This window comes from Gopherus flavomarginatus, chromosome 9, assembly GCF_025201925.1.
Source record: "Gopherus flavomarginatus isolate rGopFla2 chromosome 9, rGopFla2.mat.asm, whole genome shotgun sequence".
Classification (NCBI taxonomy): Eukaryota; Metazoa; Chordata; order Testudines; family Testudinidae; genus Gopherus; species Gopherus flavomarginatus.
In genome coordinates, this window is record NC_066625.1 from 47,647,928 (window position 1) to 47,666,386 (window position 18,459).

The window sequence follows — 18,459 nt, forward strand, 5'->3', positions numbered from 1 at the left end:
TGGCCGGGAAGGGGGTAAAGCCGCCGGGTACGGCGGAGCCTGGGAAGGTGGCCGGGGCCGGGGCCCTCACCTGCAGCAGCGTGGGAAGCAGAGCAACGCGGCCCCAGCCTGCTCTGCTTCCCTTGCCCGGGCCCCAGCCGTGTCGCTGGGAAGGGGGATTGGGGAAAGGTCCCTTCCCGCCACATCCACCAGCAGCGGCAGGAAGCGGAGCAACCCAGCCCCAGCCCACTCCACTCTGCCAGCTCCCAGCCACGTTGCTCCACTTCCCGCCACCAGTAAGTGCAGTGAGGTTGGGGAAAGGATACCCCCCTGCACTCACCAATAGCAGGACAGTGGAGCGACGTGGCCCCAGCCCATTCCGCTGCCCCTGCCCCTGCCCCTGCCCCAGCCATGTTGCTTGGGTGGGGGGAGGCCTGGGGAAAGGTCCCCCCTCCCCTCCCCTGCACTCACTGGCGGTGGGAAGCAGAGTGCTGTGGCTGGGAGCTGGCAGAGTGGAGTGGGCTGAGGCCGGGCTGCTCCGCTTCTGCCGCTGTCAGTGAGTGCAGGGGGGGGAATCCCTTCCCCCAAGCCCCCTCCCCTGAGTGACACAGCTGGGGCTGGGACGAGGGAAGCAGAGAAGGCTGCTCCCCATCTTCCGCTAATCTCCTGGGCCACTCTGGGCCTGTGGGCCCCCAAAAGTGCGCCCCACAGCTCCTGCCTCCCAGACCCTCCAGGTCTTCAGCAACGGGACCTTCAGTGCCATCGAAAAAACAGGGAGCAAATGAAGGGCCTGCTGCCGAAGACCCAGAGTGTTGCTGGGTGAGTTAAAGCGCTGTAGCAGGTGACGCTTTTTTTTTTTTTTTTTTTGCTCCCCCCACCCCGTTCCCTCCACCTGGCTATGCCACTGATTTGACTCACCTCCCCTGCCCTTCCCTTTCCTCTCCTCTGACCCCTGCTGCATGCTGTCAGCTTGGCCTCTCAGAAGACTGCTCCGTTCATTGACTGTGCCAATGCTGTCCTCATAAGACATTCAGCAAACAAGGAAACCCCAGACTCCCTCTCTCTTTTGTGGCTCCCACACTGCTGTGATCTGGGAGACTGCTCAGGCTCTGTGCCTTGTGGCCAGAGGTCAGAGATCCTGTCCCAATCTCATGCTGGCACACGATGCTTCGGGGGGGGATCCTGACCCTGCAGGAGACTAACTGCAAACTTCGCCTGTAACGCAGTTCCAGAGGAAAAGCCAAAAACTTCTCACAGCAGCATGGTGATCTTATTGCGTCCTAACACACTGTTGGCTGTGAGGTCTGACTCCACCCTGGCAGCAGCTGTTTCTGGGTCACAGCTTGGCTAAGCAGTAATGCTCCAAATGCACTCAGCTCTCCAGTTCCTGAAAGCAGTGGGAGTAGCTGCCTCCATTTCACGGTTCCCACACAGGTGCCAATTCCAGAGGTTACGTGTCCTTCCTCAGGAACATGTCATCAACAGGACGCGGGACTTCTCTGCCAACCACCAAGCGAGCCCTGGAGCCTGCACCTTTCATTCCCAATGAACTTAGGGAGGGAGAAGCTAGGAAGTAGCTCTGCTCAGTGAATGGTCAGGAAAGAGGACAGGCTCAGGGAAGCAAGACACTGGCAGGGGGATTCTTGAGTGCACAACGGATTCCCCTGGGGGTTTAGTCTGGGTTCGGGGTGCTATGATGAGAGTAGGAAATTCCAGAGCCAACCATGGACAGTGTGTCTGCTCTGATCACTTGCTCCCAGCTCGGGGAGCTCAAGGGGGTATCTACACTCAGCTGGAGAATAGGCTTTTCAATCCCGCAGTGCTGGCAAATGGTGCCTATTCCAGGCACCGTTTTGCTCCCCTTTTCTCTCTCTCATCTGCTACCCTTCACTAGGAAGTGGGGGAGAGGGAAGTCCTCAATTACAGGGGCTTTTGATTCCTGCACTCAGCTGCTGAGGAAGAGGAAAGTGAAGTCATTATGGAGAAATTTGAATAAGCCACCCCACCATGTATATCAAGCCTCCTTGGCCCTGTACTTCCCAGACACTCCCAGACCGCTGTGCTCTGAGCAGGATGCTCCTTCAGTAGCCTCCCAAGTCCAGCCCTGCCCCTAACCCTCCCCAGTCCAATCCCAGCAAGCCTGGCTCCACTCATCACCCACTCAGCTGTGCACCGGGGAGGTCAGGGATCCTCTTTGGAGACTGTCGTAGAGTGCACACACTGCAGGGCTGCTGAACCATCACTGCATGATGCCCTCCCTCTTAGGCCTGCCTCTGTCCTGACTAATTTGGGGGCCCCTGGGGCAGCCCTTGGATGCCCAAATCACCCTTTCATCCCCAAACTCACCCCACTGGAGCCCAGGAATTGCTCAGAGCCAGGGGCTTCTCTGACCCAGAACAATCTGGAGATCTCCATCCAGATGAGCACCCAGCTGCCTATGGAGGTGCAGCTGATCATGTGCCCCCCCACTCCTGGGCTTTGGGGAACATGGGCACAAGCTCCAGGGGGACCCATGGAACTGTAGGAGTCCAGTGCCTGTGGACAATTCCTGTGCTGGGCTTGACTTGAACAGCACTACTCCAGGGCTGAATGTTGTCCCATGCGCTGGCGTGGGATTACAGATCACCAGCATTTTGGCACACTGGGGGATCTGAGGAGGAAACAGCACTGGAAGATTAACACATCCGCCCCCTTCTCCCTCCCCTATCCCCAAAATGCTGCACTTCTGCAATCAAGTGGAACCAACAGTCCAACCATCCTGTCAGATTACAGTAGGGAAGGAGCTAATTCCACTGGCCCCTGGCAGGAGAGGAAAAACAAAACTGCAGACACAGCTCATCTTGCTACACAAGCAAAATATGCTTGCTTCAGCGAGTAAGAAGTCTGGCCTTCCTTCCCTGGTAATGACATCCTCCCCAAGCTGCAATGGCTCTCTCCATTAATGGGGTATTTCCTTCACTGCTTCCACATCCTGTCCCCTGAGGGCTACTGCAGAATGGGGGAAGAGCTTTGCAGCACCTGCTTCCTCTGCCGGAATTTCCTCCCATCCCCATGGCCTCCAGAGCCCACTGGCCTGGTAGCTGGGCAAGATAAATCAGCAAGGCAAAGTGGAATACAAGAGAGAACCTTGGAAACAGCTCAGTGACAATCTGCTCTGTGTGCCGCAGCAGTTGAAAGACAAGACGTTAGGATGCATAAAGAATGGAATGGAGAATAATGCTGAAAATGCAATGCCCTGATCTAATCAATGGCGTGGCCTCATCTGGGTAACACTGCTCACCCCACCTCCAAAAGGACATTGCTGAATTGGAACATGTTCAGCAAAGGGAACCAAGAATGATGAAAGGCCTGGAAAAAAAATCTCCTATGAAGATAGACTGAAAAGACTGGGATTGTTTACCTCAGAAAGTAGACAGACAAGAGGGGACCCGATAGAACTATGAAAAATAATGAATGGAAATTGGTCACTTCTGTTCTCCCTGTCTTGGAACACAAGAACAAGGAGGCATTCAATGTAACTGAAAAGTGAGAAATTCAAAAGCAAGCAAAAGAAATAATTACACATGTGAAACAATAAGCTGTGGAACTCACTGCCACAGGAAGCTGCTGAGGTCAAGAATTTAAGGTTAAAAAATTGGACACAAATGTCATAGAATCATAGATTATTAGGGTTGGAAGGGACCTCACAAGATCATCTAGTCCAACCCCCTGCTCAAAGCAAGACCAGCCCCCAAATGGCTCCCTCAAGGATTGAACTCACAACCATGGGTTTAGCAGGCCAATACTCAAACCACTGAGCTATCCCCTCCCCCCAAGAAGATCCAGAGTTGTCATAATTATAAGGATGTTTTTGGAAGAGATATTAAGCCTCATACTTGAGGGTTTAAGCCAATCTCTGACTATCAGAGAGCAGAATAAAACCTACTGTGGAGACGGATTTGCAGGGCTCTTATATCTTCCTCCAAAGCATCTGGTGCTGGCCACCGTCACAGACACGCCATTTGACTACATGGACTTCAGTTCTTCTGACTCAGTCTGGCAAACCCTATGCTCAGGCCACGCGATCCCCTGCCAGTAACCCCTTCGGCTCCAGCAGTATCACGGAATTAGTGTTATCAATGGGTCTGTCGTTAACACAGTTGTGTTCATATGCCCCGGTTCCTTTCGTTGATGGGCACTGGGGTTCAGGTCATGAGTGACAGCAGTTTGGCAGGTCTTAGCTTGGTAGATGATGGTCTGAGCTAGGCTCTGCACAGGGGAGGCAAAGGGGTGAGAAAGGTCAAGCCTGAAGCCTGGAGAGAGTTGTGGAGAGGGGCCTAATCCAGGAATAGCAGAATGCACTGCAGGCAACGCCTGAGGGGCACTCGCTAAATGGGGTGGGGAGGAAGATGATAACTGAAATAGCAGGGGGCACTGCAGGCCAAAACTTGGGGGCACTGGCAGAGCTGGGGCGGGAGGACAGCTGGTAGAGGTCTTTCACACATCAAACACAGGAGCTCAAACAGTTTGCTCCCTTCTGTATTACCTCTACCCTACTTCCCCAGGATGTAGCATTCCCTGGGGCACTGAGCTGCTCACTGCTCTTTCCTAAATAGAGGGTTGCCTGGATCCAGTGGTGGACTAATGCACGGGCCCATGGGCCCTATGCCCAGGGCAATTGGTCCCCACAGGAGCACCAAAACCTGTGTAGAAGTGAGGGGCCACTGGCCCCGGAACTTTAGCCCCATCCCCAGCTCCTCCTCTGCCCTCCGCAGCCCCGCCCCATGGCCAGACTGGAAGCCAGAACTGGGTTGTGGTAAGAGCCACCCAGGGAGCCCAGGCCACTATGGGGAGCCCTGGACCCTCCACCTGCCTTGTCCCTGCCCCACCCCAGGGTGCGCCACCGAGGGGAGATGGAGGGTCTGGGGCTCCCCACAGTGGCCTGGGCTACCTGGGCAGCTCTTACCATGGCCCAGCTCCAGCTTCTGGCCTGGCCAGGGAGTGGGACCACAGAGGGAAAAGGAGAAGAATGGGGTAGGGCCCCCTAGTAAATGAGGGCTAAGGCTCACCTCAGCCCCGCACCGGGAAGAGGCTGGTGCCGCTAGCAGGTGCTGCACTTCATGATTCTGGTGCCCCGGAGCCCCTGCGGTGTGGGAGGCCCAATTGTTCTTTGTGTCCAGGGTCCCAGTAAATCTTAATCCACCTCTGCCTGGATTTACTTATTTCTTCACTGGAGAGTTTTAGTTCCAGGTGCAGATGTAACTCACACACCTTCTGGGTGTGGTGTTCTGTCCCATCTAGTGGCACTGAGACCACTTAGGGTTCGTCTACACTATGGGATTGTTCCGATTTTACATTTTACATAAACCAGTTTTATAAAACAGATTGTATAAAGTCGAGTGCACGCGGCCACACTAAGCACATTAATTCGACGGTGTGCGTCCATGGTCCGAGGCTAGCGTCGATTTCTGGAGCGTTGCACTGTGCGTAGCTATCCCGTAGCTATCCCATAGTTCCCACAGTCTCCCCCGCCCCTTGGAATTCTGGGTTGAGAGCCCAGTGCCTGATGGGGCAAAAATCATTGTCGCGGGTGGTTCTGGGTACAGCCTCACCCCTCCTTCGTGAAAGCAGCAGACAACCATTTTGCGCCTTTTTTCCTGGGTAAACTGTGCAAACGCCATAGCACAGCAAGCATGGACCCTGCTCAGATCAATACCGCAATAGTGGACGTTGTAAACACCTCACGCATTCTCGTGCAGTCTATGCTGAACCAGGACCTGCAAAGCCAGGCAAGGAGGAGGCGGTGGCTACGGCAGAGCAGCGACGAGAGTGATGAGGACATGGACACAGAATTATCTCAAACCATAGGCTCCTGCGCTTTGGAGATCCTGTTGGTAATGGGGCAGGTTCTAGCCACTGAATGCCGATTTTGGGCCCAGGAAACAAGCACAGACTGGTGGGACCGCATAGTTTTGCGGGTGTGGGACGATTCCCAGTGGCTGCGAAACTTTCGCATGTGTAAGGGCACTTTCATGGAACTTTGTGACTTGCTTTCCCCTGCCCTGAAACGCCATAATACCAAGATAAGAGCAGCCCTCACAGTGGAAAAGCGAGTGGCAATAGCCTTCTGGAAGCTTGCAACGCTAGACAGCTACCGGTCACTTGGGAATCAATTTGGAGTGGGAAAATCTACTGTGGGGGCTGCTGTGATGCAAATAGCCAAAGCAATCATTAAGCTGCTGCTACGAAAGGTTGTGACTCTGGGAAACGTGTAGGTCATAGTGGATGGCTTTGCTGCAATGGGATTCCCTAACTGTGGGGAGGCGATAGATGGAACCCATATCCCTATCTTGGCACCGGAGCACCAGGGCACCCGCTACATAAACCGCAAGGGGTACTTTTCAATGGTACTGCAAGCACTGGTGGATCACAAGGGACATTTCACCAACATCCACGTGGGATGGCCAGGAAGGGTTCATGACGCTCGCGTCTTCAGAAGCACTGCTCTGTTTAAACTGCTGCAGTAAGGGAATTACTTCCCAGACCAGAAAATAACAGTTGGGGATGTTGAAATGCCTATAGTTATCCTGGGGGACCCAGCCTACCCCTTGATGCCATGGCTCATGAAGCCATATACAGGCAGCCTGGACAGTGGTCAGGAGCTGTTCAACTACAGGCTGAGCAAGTGCAGGATGGTGGTAGAATGTGCATTTGGCCGTTCAAAGGCGCGCTGGCGCACATTACTGACTCACTCAGACTTCAGCCAAACCAATGTCCCCTTTGTTATTGCTGCTTGCTGTGTGCTCCACAATCTCTCTGAGAGTAAGGGGGAGACCTTCATGGTGGGGTGGGAAGCTGAGGCAAATCACCTGGCCGCTGATTGCGCGCAGCCAGACACCAGGGCGATTAGAAGAGCATACCAGGAAGCAGTGCGCATCAGAGAAGCTTTGAAAACGAGTTTCATCATGGGCCAGGGTACGGTGTGACTGCTATGTTTGTTTCCCCTTCATGAACGCCGCCCCCCAACCCCCTTTATTGATTCCTTCCCTGTAAGCAACCCACCCTTCCCCTTCGATTACAGCTTGCTTAAGGAAATAAAGTCTTTATCATTTAAAAATCATGTATTCATTATTAAAAAGTAATTATAAAAAGAGGCAGAGAACTGACAAGGTATCCCGGGTGTGGTTTGGGAGGAGCATAGGAGGGAAGGAAAAGGCCATTAAATACATTTCAATGTAATGACAGCCTTTTGGTTGGACTGTCCACTGGGGTGGAGTTGGCGGGTGCACGAAGCCTTCCCCCACGCGTTCTTACACGTCTGGGTGAGGAAGATATGGAACATGGTGAGTGGTGAGGGTGGTTATACAGGGGCTGCAGCAGCACTCTGTGACCCCGCTGCTCTTCCTGAAGATCCACCAGACATCGGAGGATATCAGTTTGATCACAGAGCAGATCCAGCGTTGCATCCCGCCACCGCTGGTCTTCCTGCCGCCACCTCTCATCTTCAGCGTCTCTCCTATCCTCACGTTCGTCCCTCCTGTCCTCACGTTGGTCCCTCCTGTCCTCACGTTCACTGGCATCTTTCCTGTACTTTGCTACCACGTCCTTCCAGTCATTCAGATGAGCTCTTTCATTGCGGGTTACTTCCATGATTTCCGAGAACATTTCGTCTCGCGTCTTCTTTTTCCTCCGCCTTATCTGAGGGAGCCTTCGGGATGGAGTAGGGAGGCTTGAAAAATGTGCAGCTGCATGAGGGAGGGAAAAAAAGGGAGAGAAATATTTAAAAAAAGATACATTTTACAGAACAATGGTTAAACTCTTTCACAGTGAACAACACTATTCACCTTACATAGCACATGCGATTTCACTACAAGGTCGCATTTTGCATCTTAATATTGAGTGCCTGCGGCTCTGGTGTTACAGATCTCACAGACGCAGGTCCGGGCATCACAATTCAGCTTGCATGTGGACATGGTAAGACATTGTCTTTCGGTTTCTCCAGCCTTCATATACACAGTGCCCTGATGCTTCTTCCTGTTAACATGCAGCAGCAGAAGCCAACCCCCCCCTCCAATTCTCTAGGATGATTGCTTTACCCCTCCCCCCCACGCTTGGCTGGTATCATGGAAGATCACTGCTAATCACCCCCCTTCCCGCTCCCGCCACCGCGTGGCTGGTAGCTGGGACGATTCCGGCTAGCCAAACACAAAAAAGCTTAGCGCTATCCTTCCTCCCCCTCCCCCAACTTGGCTACGTGCAAGGAAGGATTTCTTTTAAGCAACAGCCCAGTAGGAAAATGGCCATCTCTGTCCCCTTAATTAAATTCCTGACTTTCAACCAGGTTACCATGAACGATATCACTCTGCTGAGGATAACAGAGCGAGATAAAGAACGGATGTTTCTTGAATGCCAGCAATCACCAGGACCATACGCAGCTACGCTTTGTCATGCAATGATACCCGATTACTTGCTACATGCATGGCGTGGTAAAGCGTCCTACCATGGTGGACGGAACAAGGCTGCCTTGCCCAGAAACCTTCTGCAAAGGCTTTTGGAGTACCTCCAGGAGCGATTCATGGAGATGTCCCTGGAGGATTTCTGCTCCATCCCCAGACATGTTAACAAACTTTTCCAGTAACTTTACTGGCCACGAATGCATCCCAAGCCCCCATGGCAAATCAATCATTAAAAAACACTTGCTTTTAAACCATGTTTTATATTTACAAAGGTGCACTCACCAGAGGTCACTTCCATGGCTTCACTGTCTGGGCTAGTGGCTTGGGAGGGCTGGGAGGGTAATTCTGTCTGAGTCACAAAAAGCTCCTGGTTGTTAGGGCTAACGGAGTGCTGTGTGCTCGCTGCAAGGTCGTCCTCCTCTTCCTCCCCCTCCTCCTCTTCACCCTCTGCAGAATCCTCAGCCATGGTTGAGATTACAACCCCCACCTCGGAATTCACAGACAGGGGTGGGGTAGTGGTGGCACAGCCCCCTAAAATTGCATACAGCTCAGCGTAGAAGCGGCATGTTTTCGGCCCTGACCTGGACCTTCCGTTTGCTGCTTTGGTTTTCTGGTAGGCTTGTCTGAGCTCCTTAACTTTCACTCTGCACTGCACTGAGTCCCTGGTGTGGCCTTTGGCCATCATAGCCTTGGAAATTTTTTCAAATATTTTTTCATTTCGTCTTTTGGAACGGAGTTCTGTTAGCACTGAATCCTCTCCCCATATAGCGATCAGATCCAGTACCTTCCGTGCGGTCCATGCTGGAGCTCTTTTTCGATTCTCAGGAGACTGCATTGCAATCTGTGCTGATGAGCTCTGCGTGGTCACCTATGCTGATCACAGCTCCACACTGGCCAAACAGGAAATGAAATTCAAAAGTTCGTGGGGCTTTTCCTGTATACCTGGCCAGTGCATCCGAGTTTAGACTGCTGTCCAGAGCGGTCACAGTGGTGCACTGTGGGATATCGCCCGGAGGCCAATACCGTCGATTTGCGGCCACGCTAACCCTAATCCGATATGGTAATACTGATTTTAGCGCTACTCCTCTCATCGGGGAGGAGTACAGAAACCGATGTAAAGAGCCCTTTATATCGATATAAAGGGCCTCGTAGTGTGGACGGGTACAGCGTTAAATTGGTTTAACGCTGCTAAAATCGGTTTAAACACGTAGTGTAGACCAAGCCTTAGAGAGAGATTAAATGAGTCAGCTCTACAGGCCTAGCTAACAGGGAGTGGCTTTCAGCTCATGATGTGGAGAGGCTCATGCACTAAGTTCCAGAGGTCCCCGGTTCGATCCCGCCCGCCAACAACCAGAATCTGTCGGTAATCTGTCGGTGTTACACAGGCTTCTTTTAAGGGCCCAATTCTCCTCCCACCAAACCCAAAAGCTAAATTACCACTGACTCCAACGGAGCAGGATCAGGAGCTGCATATGCATTTCAGCTTAGTTTGATTTCCCAAGGAATCAGAGCCAGCGCAGGCTGGGAGACAACAAACAGACAGACAGAAAAGAGCAGCCGCTCAGTTCCTGTCAAAAGCAGCCATTCACCTTTCATACCAGCACCTCCCCACCACATCAACAGCCTCTTTATTCAGCAAGGCCCAGGCATTTCCATGGGTTGGCTGGGACAGCATAAAGACAGCAGCACCCAACAGAGCTTCCAGGCAGCACTTCTAATGGAAATGAACAGCAAACCCAGGCAATGAATAACACAGGGTTTCCTCCAGCCTCTCCCGGGAGAGGCCTGGCCACACCCAGACAATGGGAATTGTTAGTTTTATCTGTATTACACTAGAACCTGGCGGCCCAGACAAGCCTCTAGCAGGGATAGTGGCCTTACTGGGCAAGGCATTGTACGGACACAGAGAAAGAGACAGTCTTTGCCCTGAAGAAGTTACAGTCTAAATAGACACGACAAATGACAGTAGACAAGCCTGTCATAAGCAACCACTGTAAAGTATTCTCCAGAGGTTTACAACACAACCTAGTTCAGTGGTTCTCAACCCGTAGCCCAATCTAGGATGACCAGACAGCAAATGTAAAAAATGGGGATGGGGGTGGGGGGTAATAGGCGCCTATAAGAAAAAGACCCAAAAATCGGGACTATCCCTATAAAAATCGGGACATCTAGTCACCCTAGCCCAATCAGAACACAGCTGCAGCCCACGTGACATCCTCAGGGCCATACAGGTAGTATATATGTTGTGCGGATGTGGTCCACACAGAGAGCAGCCCACAATGGTAAACAGGTTGAGAACTAAGTTCCCTGTAAGCTGTGCTACCATGCAGCAGCCATCTTAGTGCCACGCATGTGCTTAGGGAACCCATCCAGGGACCTGCTGTGGCTGGGGAAGGGCCGCCTCTCCCAGCCCAGCCCCCAACCTGCCATGGCAGGGGTGGCCCTCCCCCAGCCTGAACCTAGCCATGGCCGAGGCATCCCTCCACCAACCCAGCCCCAGCCCCAGCCCGGACCTGCAGGGGGAGGGGCACTTATCCAGAGGCTCCAACCCCAGAGCTGCCGTGGAGGGAAGAGGCACCTCTCCCCCTAGCCCAGGTGCTGCTGCAGGCAGAGAGCTGGGAGGAGTCCTCTCTCCCCACCATAGCCCTGCAGCACTCTCCTGCACCCCAAACCTCTCACCCACACCCCCAGCTGGAGCCCTCACACTCCTGCACCCCAACCTTCTGCCCCACTTTGAACCCCTCGGCCCCACCCCCACCACATGAATTTTTTTTGTGCACCGATATAAGGTGATGTGTCGCACAACACCTCCATATTGGTGCACATTAACACAATTCATTCCGCATGTGGTATCAATTACCACATGGTATCAGGGAAAAATTAGAGGGAACGCTGGTTGAGAACCACTGATCCAGTTCAACGCAGTGTCAATAAACCCCTACCAGGGACCTACCAATCCTTTGCCAGGCTGTCACTAAGACTCTCTGGTGCCTAAAAAGCACAGCAATCAGCAGGCACCCCATTAGAGAGCTAGCAATTGCCAGACCAGTATCCCATCTCTGAAGTACCTGGTGCCAGTTTAGTGTGAAAAACTGCTATTTGATGTAATTTGCTACCAGCAGTAGTTACTGATATCAAACTGCTACCTGACCTAATCTGCTATTGGTACAGGGTAGTGAATTGTAACCAGTAGCAGCTACTGATTCCTAAGGTTATCCTTATTTGTCCCCCAGTCAGTCAATTTCCACCACTTGCTCACCTCCTTCTCTGATTTGTCCCCTTTGTCCCTTTTTAACCCCTGTAAAATGCAGTCTGCAGAATCTGATGCCAAGGAAGGGCAGGGTGAAGGGCAGTGGCTTCAGCAGATGTTACTGAGCATGCTCAGTGCATCCTAAGTAGTAAACGAAGTCAGACAACAGTTTTTCACACTACACCCAGCACCTGATACTTCAGAGGAAAGGGAACCAACCCCAGAGAAGATAGTTATGGGATAACTTGCCCCTAAAAGAAGATTCTTCTTACCCCATGGCCGTGAACCATGAGAGTTTAGATTCCCTCCATTCAGCGTAACTGTGCATGTTCTTACGCACTGACCCAGCGATGGAGAAGGCCATCTTGGGCCTTCTCTCTTCAGGGTTGAATAGGCCAGTGTGGCCCAGGCACAGGCTAAGGCAGCCCTCACGGTTGCTCTAAATTGTGCCTCTGCTTCATAAACCCATTGGAGCATGCCGGGATGGACAATCCCTGGGAGACAGGTCTGCCCTGGCCAGACCCTACAATCCCAACATACCCCTCCTTTCCTAGCCCACCCCTCACCCAGAATACCTTGTGGGTATGCCCTGCTGAGGGGGCTTGGCTCTTTGTTTCCAAGCTGCTGTGGTGGAGGTGTGGGTGCCCCAAACTGTGTGGCCTGGTGCCTGCTCCATAGGTTTGGATAGTTCCTTTCTCCTTGGAGCGAGGTGGTTTAAGACTAGTTTCACAGAGCTCAGCTGCTCTCATGATGGGGTGTGCATGCTTTTTATTTTATTCCCCTCCGAGTCCCAGTGTCCAGACCACACTTGTCAGCAGCAGGCATGCTGGGAGGCTGTGGTGGGAAAGCAACTGGAACGGAATACTCAGTAAGCAGCAAGATGTGAATTACTACTAGAGATGGGACCAAACCTGAACTCCAACTTCAAAAGTTCCCAGACTTTAGATTTGCACTCGAGTGTGAATTTGCTGGCTTTGGGATGGTTCTGATACTAATTTAGCTGTCACCAACATCCATTATTCTATAGACAGCCCAACTTTTGCGAAGGAAATCTATCAGGACAATGGGCCAGCACACAAGAGAAATACCAAAGCAAGAAGCAATTAGGCCCAGGTTTCTAAAAGGTATTTAAGCACCTCTCCCTGAAATCAACCTCACCTCAAATCAGCCCAGGAGGCCAGTCCCACTGCCCACTGGTGACATTTCCAAACAAACACATTCCTGCTTTCTGCCCCCCTGCTCCACACACTTGCGAGTTGCTCCCTGTAAACATCTGCCAAGCTACCTCACTATCTGTCAAAGTCCCTCCTCAGACCTGTGGCCTACAAAACTGCTCAACAAAAGTTAGGCTGTCAGTATGCAGAGACCACCCACCATGCTGACCAATACTGGTCATGCTGATCAATACTGGCTCCTTGTTTTCATCTACTCCCCTGTGTCTATACCCAGCTGTTGTCTCTAACCCTTGGGGCAGGGTGAGAGAGTCATTTTGTTCTGTTTGTGAAGCACCTTGCACAATGGGTCTTGGTCCATGTCAAGGGCTCCCAGACACTAAAGTAATAAAAATAACCAACAACAATAAACATGGTTAATAATCTGGCTCACAGGCTCCAGCCTGCAAAGGGACCTATAAATATGGATTCTTACTCCTACAGGATTCATAGCTGTAGGTTTCTTTGCAGGATCAGGGCTTTGGAGATCAGGAGAATGAGCAACTTACAGATACCATACACAGCCAAATGCAGGGAGAGACAGACAGAGCAACAAGATCTTACTCTGGATGATCAATTCACCCTTAGTTTCACCTAACTGGGGCCACGCCAGGATTGTTACAAGGCAGGAGAATGTTCACTATGTCCAAAATCACCACTATCCTAGAGAGAGGCCCAGTCTAGGCTGGAGCCAGGAACTCCTGAGTTCTCATCTCTCTGACACTGTGTCCAAGGCCTTGGGCAGCTACCTTTGTGTCTCTGCCCAAATCATTATCCACAGAGCATGGATGATAAGACTGCATTCACCCACCTCCCAGGAGTGGGGACTGTAACATGCTTTGCAGATGGAGAGCACCAAGCATGGCATCTAACACCATGTGCTGTGCAAGGACACCCTCTTGCTCCCCATTCCTCACTGTCCAGTTATGGCTCCATACCTTCATCCCTATTTTTGGCAGTCCTGGAATTTGACTGTTTAAAAACTACGAATTTATATTTAATTCCATGGAAGTTTCTCTCTCCTAGTCTTTTCCCATCTCTCCTTCCTCCCTGCCCCAAAGGTTTTTTATTTCCCCTACCAACCGCCAGTTTAATTACTTGGTCTTATGCACACAACTAGCCTGCACATGTTCCCTCAGCCTCACTCCTACCCTTGCTGCCTGGCCTTTACACAAAGGAGTCTGCCACTTATGACATCCAGGCACCCAAAGGGCAGGCGTGCAGCCCTCTGCAAACAAAGCCAGGTATGCACAGCCTGCAGGCACAGAGAAAGTCAGACAGGCTGGGCTGTAGCAGCCCATTAGTCATCACAGCACCTGGAACTGGCAGCTGATGACACCCTGCGTGCCAGCTCCATTTAGAGCAGGGGTTGGCAACCTTTCAGAAGTGGTGTGCCAAGTCTTCATTTATTCACTCTAATTTAAGGTTTCGCGTGCCAGTAATACATTTTAACGTTTTTAGAAGGTCTCTTTTTATAGGTCTAATATATAACTAAACTATTGTTGTATGTAAAGTAAATAAGGTTTTTTAAATGTTTAAGAAGCTTCATTTAAAATTAAATTAAAATGCAGAGCCCGCCCCCCACTGAAAATCAGCTCGTGTGCCACCTTTGGCACATGCACCATAGGTTGCCTACCCCGATCTAGAATGTCCAGCTTTAATCCAACGAATGGCAGAGAATCCACCCTGAAAGACAAACACAGCTGTTGCTCACCCAAGTAGGAGGATGTCCAAACTTTGCCCAACCAGAGACCTCTCTGGCCTCAGATCAAGTGGCCTATTAATGCTGCAGCCCCTTAACCCAAATGGTGAGCCAATACTGGGGGCCTTCCTGGGTTCTTTCCATCATAAGGAGAAACTGAGGATGGAGACTGGTATTTCTGTAGTGCAATACTGCTTGATTTACCCAGAATGCGCACAAAGTCCTGTTTCCCTGAAACTGGAGGCAATCTCTTTGCTCAGTTTTCAAGCCTGTTTTCCAGTCAGTCCTGTGCCCCAAGGGGCTCTGCCTCTGTCCCTCTCGGGGCCATGCTCACGACAGCTGCCCTCAGTGTCTGCTGGCTTTTCTCTGTGCTGTCTGCTTGCTCTTCCCAGGCTCCGAAACACACACACACGCACACACACACCTGCAACCAATGCCCCAGCTTCCGTGTTTGTAATTAGAGAATAAACCCCTCTTTCTCATTGAGTTCATTCTTGCTAAGGCCTAGTGCCCAGGTGATGTCTGACACACACTGAATTTCCAGCAATATCCTGAATGAACTTTATTGAATTAGGTTAAACCTGATTGAATTAGATGTAATACCTTGGGGTCCATTATATGAAAAATGCAATTGTGCATGTATGTAATTTCTCTAGGAGAGGGACTCAGGGCTTGTCTTCACATACAGCGCTGCAGCTGCACTGCTGTAGCGCTTTAGTGATGCTACTAAGCCAACAGGAGAGCTTCTGCTATCAGCGTAGTTACTCCACCTCCCCAAGAGGCGATAGATGGGAGAACCTCTCCTCTTAAACAGCTCTGTCCACACCAGAGGTTAGGTCAGTATAACTATGTCACTCTGGAGTGGGGACTTTTCACACCCAAGAGACATAGTTATACTGAAAGAGGTCTGTAGTGCAGACCTGGCCTAACACAACCTCCAGAAGGTATTAGGAACTTCCTGATACGTGTGAAGTGGATTTCCTAGGAAGTACCAGGGGACAAGGGGAATGCAAATGATCCACTTGGAATCAACCCTTTTGGAAGCTATGCCCTGGGGACCAAATCCCATGATCTAATATTTACCTGCTCCTGGAAATTCAAGAACAGAGACTCTTGAACTATAAGGTTGGAAGATTTCAACTGCTAACCATCTGCTATTACTGCTAGTTCTGAACGGAGGCTGTTATGAACTTGTGACCATAGAAGAGACCCCTTGTGGGACTCTGAAGGACTGCTCTTGCCAGCACCCAGGCTGGAGTTGTGGTGATCTCCAGTATTAGCATGTGTGCAGGTTCTTTCATTGGTTTTCTCCATAGTGTTTTTACCAAGACAATAGAACAGGCGCACATAAAAAGAGCTGGGTGATATTTATAACCGGGGGCAGTCACACTGTTAACCATCTCTGAAGAGAAGCAGCCAGGTGTCATTGGGCAGCCTGTCTGTGCTGGGAATAACACAGCAGCCTGGAAATACCCTGCTTAGAATGGATTGAGACGCGGGTCTCCACCCAAGAAAAGCAAGAGCTGGAGAGCTGGGAGTGGGTGCTGGGCCACTGAGAGGAGATACCAGTGCAGCTGCCATGACCTGGGACAGTGGCTCCTGATTATTTCTAGCAATCTCACTCCATAAAGGAGTTATTCACTCTTTCCATTTAGCTGGAATGATGGCAGCTACAAGCCCATCAGCTTTAACTGTCTCTGTGACTGATCCATAGAGCAAAGACACACTCGATGGTGGCCATTAACACCTTCCAGTATAGTAGCACCTAGAGGCTGCCCCCATCTACGATGAGGGTCTCATTGTGCTAGGTGCTGTACATGCAATGGCAACCACCTTAGCCAACACACAGAGCTAAAACACCCAAATCCCCACTCACAAGGTGCAGATGCTTAACGCCCACCGGCCAGTAGTTTACAGCCACACACAGTGAGATACAGTTGCCACCCCAAAGACCTTACAGTCTAAACAGATAGGACAAAAAGGCTGGGAGAGGAAACCAAGGCACAGACAGGGGAAGGGACTTGCTGCTTTACAAACGCAATTCCCCAGCAATGGCCTCAAAAACATGACAAGCTCACCACAGTGCCACAGCAGGACTCTTCCCTGGAGAGCACAGCACCGAAGGATTGCACAGCAGAGATTCCAAACCTTTTCTTGTTGGCACTTCAGCTCCCGCCCATAACTCTTCAAAGACCCCCACAGCAATGCCTCAGGATCAGCCCAAATAGTGCAGTTACCCTCAATCTGTCGCTGTCATTCTGGGGACCAGACTGCTGACCACCGCATTTTTTATTTTTTAAAGCTCGCATGGACTTGCAGAAACGGAACAGAAAAGCCATACTGCTATGCAGCAATCCACTAGCACATTTCACCCATAGTTCTCAAAGCACTTTACGAGGTGTGATTATCCCCATTTTACCAGTGGGGAAACTGAGGCACAGAACATGGAAGTTCTTGCCCATAGTCACCCACTGGCAGATCTAGAAACAGAACCAGTCTCTCCTGACTCCCTGACCACATTTCCTCACAAGCGACAGCTGCCCAGTCCTCTGTCAATCATCTGTTACCCTTACAGAGCAACTCTGTTTGTTGGGAAAAAAGCAGAGATAAAACAGACCCACTTCTCCTTCCCAGGCTCCTCTATTCTCTTTGAAGCACATGGTTTCTGTCCCGGAAACAAGTGGCTGGGCTGGGCTGGTTTTAACCACTGTCGTCTCTCTTGATGAGCACAGCTTTTTCTAAATCTGGAGAGAAAGAAGCCAGCCTCCCCACCACACCCCCAAAACTCCAAGGAGGCAGGAAACGAGTGAGTCATGGTGGGAAGGGGCAGCGAGGCGCAGACACATCACACTCAGATGTTCAACTTCCCACAGCTCTCCTTCAGCTAGAGTGACTCATGACTGGGGACTTTTACACTCCAAATCATTTCTTTTAACAAAGGATTTTCACAAGCAGAGACAAGGGCTGGATGTGTGGGAAGTAGAGTAAGCCTGCAAGTCTAGCTAGCAGGATTCTCAAATACGCTAGTGGCTAGAGCACTGAATTAGGAACGGGAAGACCAGCATTCTAGTCCACTAAGTGGCCTTGGGCAAGTCATTTCCATGCTCTGTGCCTCAGTTTCCCCCTCTATCCCTTTGGGGCAGAGCAGAATGAGGGATATGGGGAACCAGCCACTCTGAAGTATACTTCCCAACTCCCATCAGGGCAGTTAACAAGGAGTTAATGCTGAAGTAGCTTTAGATCCCACTAGGCCCATCTGAATCTGCTACCACACCAAGGGGACATGCTCGGTGCAATGCAGCTTCTCCATGCTGCCAGGAGAGACAGAGCAGCCATCCATGTGGACTGAGCCTCCATCCTTTGAACTGGGGTTTCCTCCAGGCAGACCTCCAAGAAAAAACGGTTACCCATCTTTTGTAACTGTTGTTCTTCCAGACATGTTTCTCATGTCCATTCCATTCTATGTGTGTGCGTGGCCAGAGATATTTGTCTTAGCAGTACTCATAGGGCCGGCTGTGACGCCCTCCCACGTGCAGCACTCACACCACAGTATATCAGGTACTGCCGGCCCACGTCCTCTCAGTTCCTTCTTGCCGACAAACTCCAACAAAGGGGCAGGAGGGCGGGTAATGGAATGGATATGAGCAACACATCTCGGAGAATAACCATTATGAAAGGTTGGTAACCGTTTTTTCCTTCGAGTGCTTGCCTCCATTCTAGGTGACTTGCAAGCAGTATCAATGGAGGTAGGCTTGGAATTCACCGTTACACAGCTTGCAGCACAGCTCTGCCAAAGCCAGTGCCGTCTCGCACCTGCTGGGTCAGTGCATAGTGCAATGCAAACGTATGGACGGCCGACCTGGCAGCCCAACAGATCTCTTG

General features: G+C 51.2%; 1 protein-coding gene across 5 annotated transcripts in view; it reads right to left on the reverse strand.

Annotated features, from left to right (window-relative positions):
- The window catches only part of CD276 (CD276 molecule), an 80,777-nt gene that overhangs the window by 47,492 nt on the left and 14,826 nt on the right, over positions 1-18,459 (reverse strand). Inside the window, exon 2 of one of the 5 annotated variants that reach the window (XM_050968416.1) lies at positions 898-2,629. The exons of the other annotated variants lie outside the window; for them this stretch is intronic. The gene's annotated coding sequence lies outside the window, so the exon portion shown is untranslated. The remainder of the gene's footprint in view (positions 1-897; positions 2,630-18,459) is intronic. 5 annotated transcript variants of the gene reach the window in all.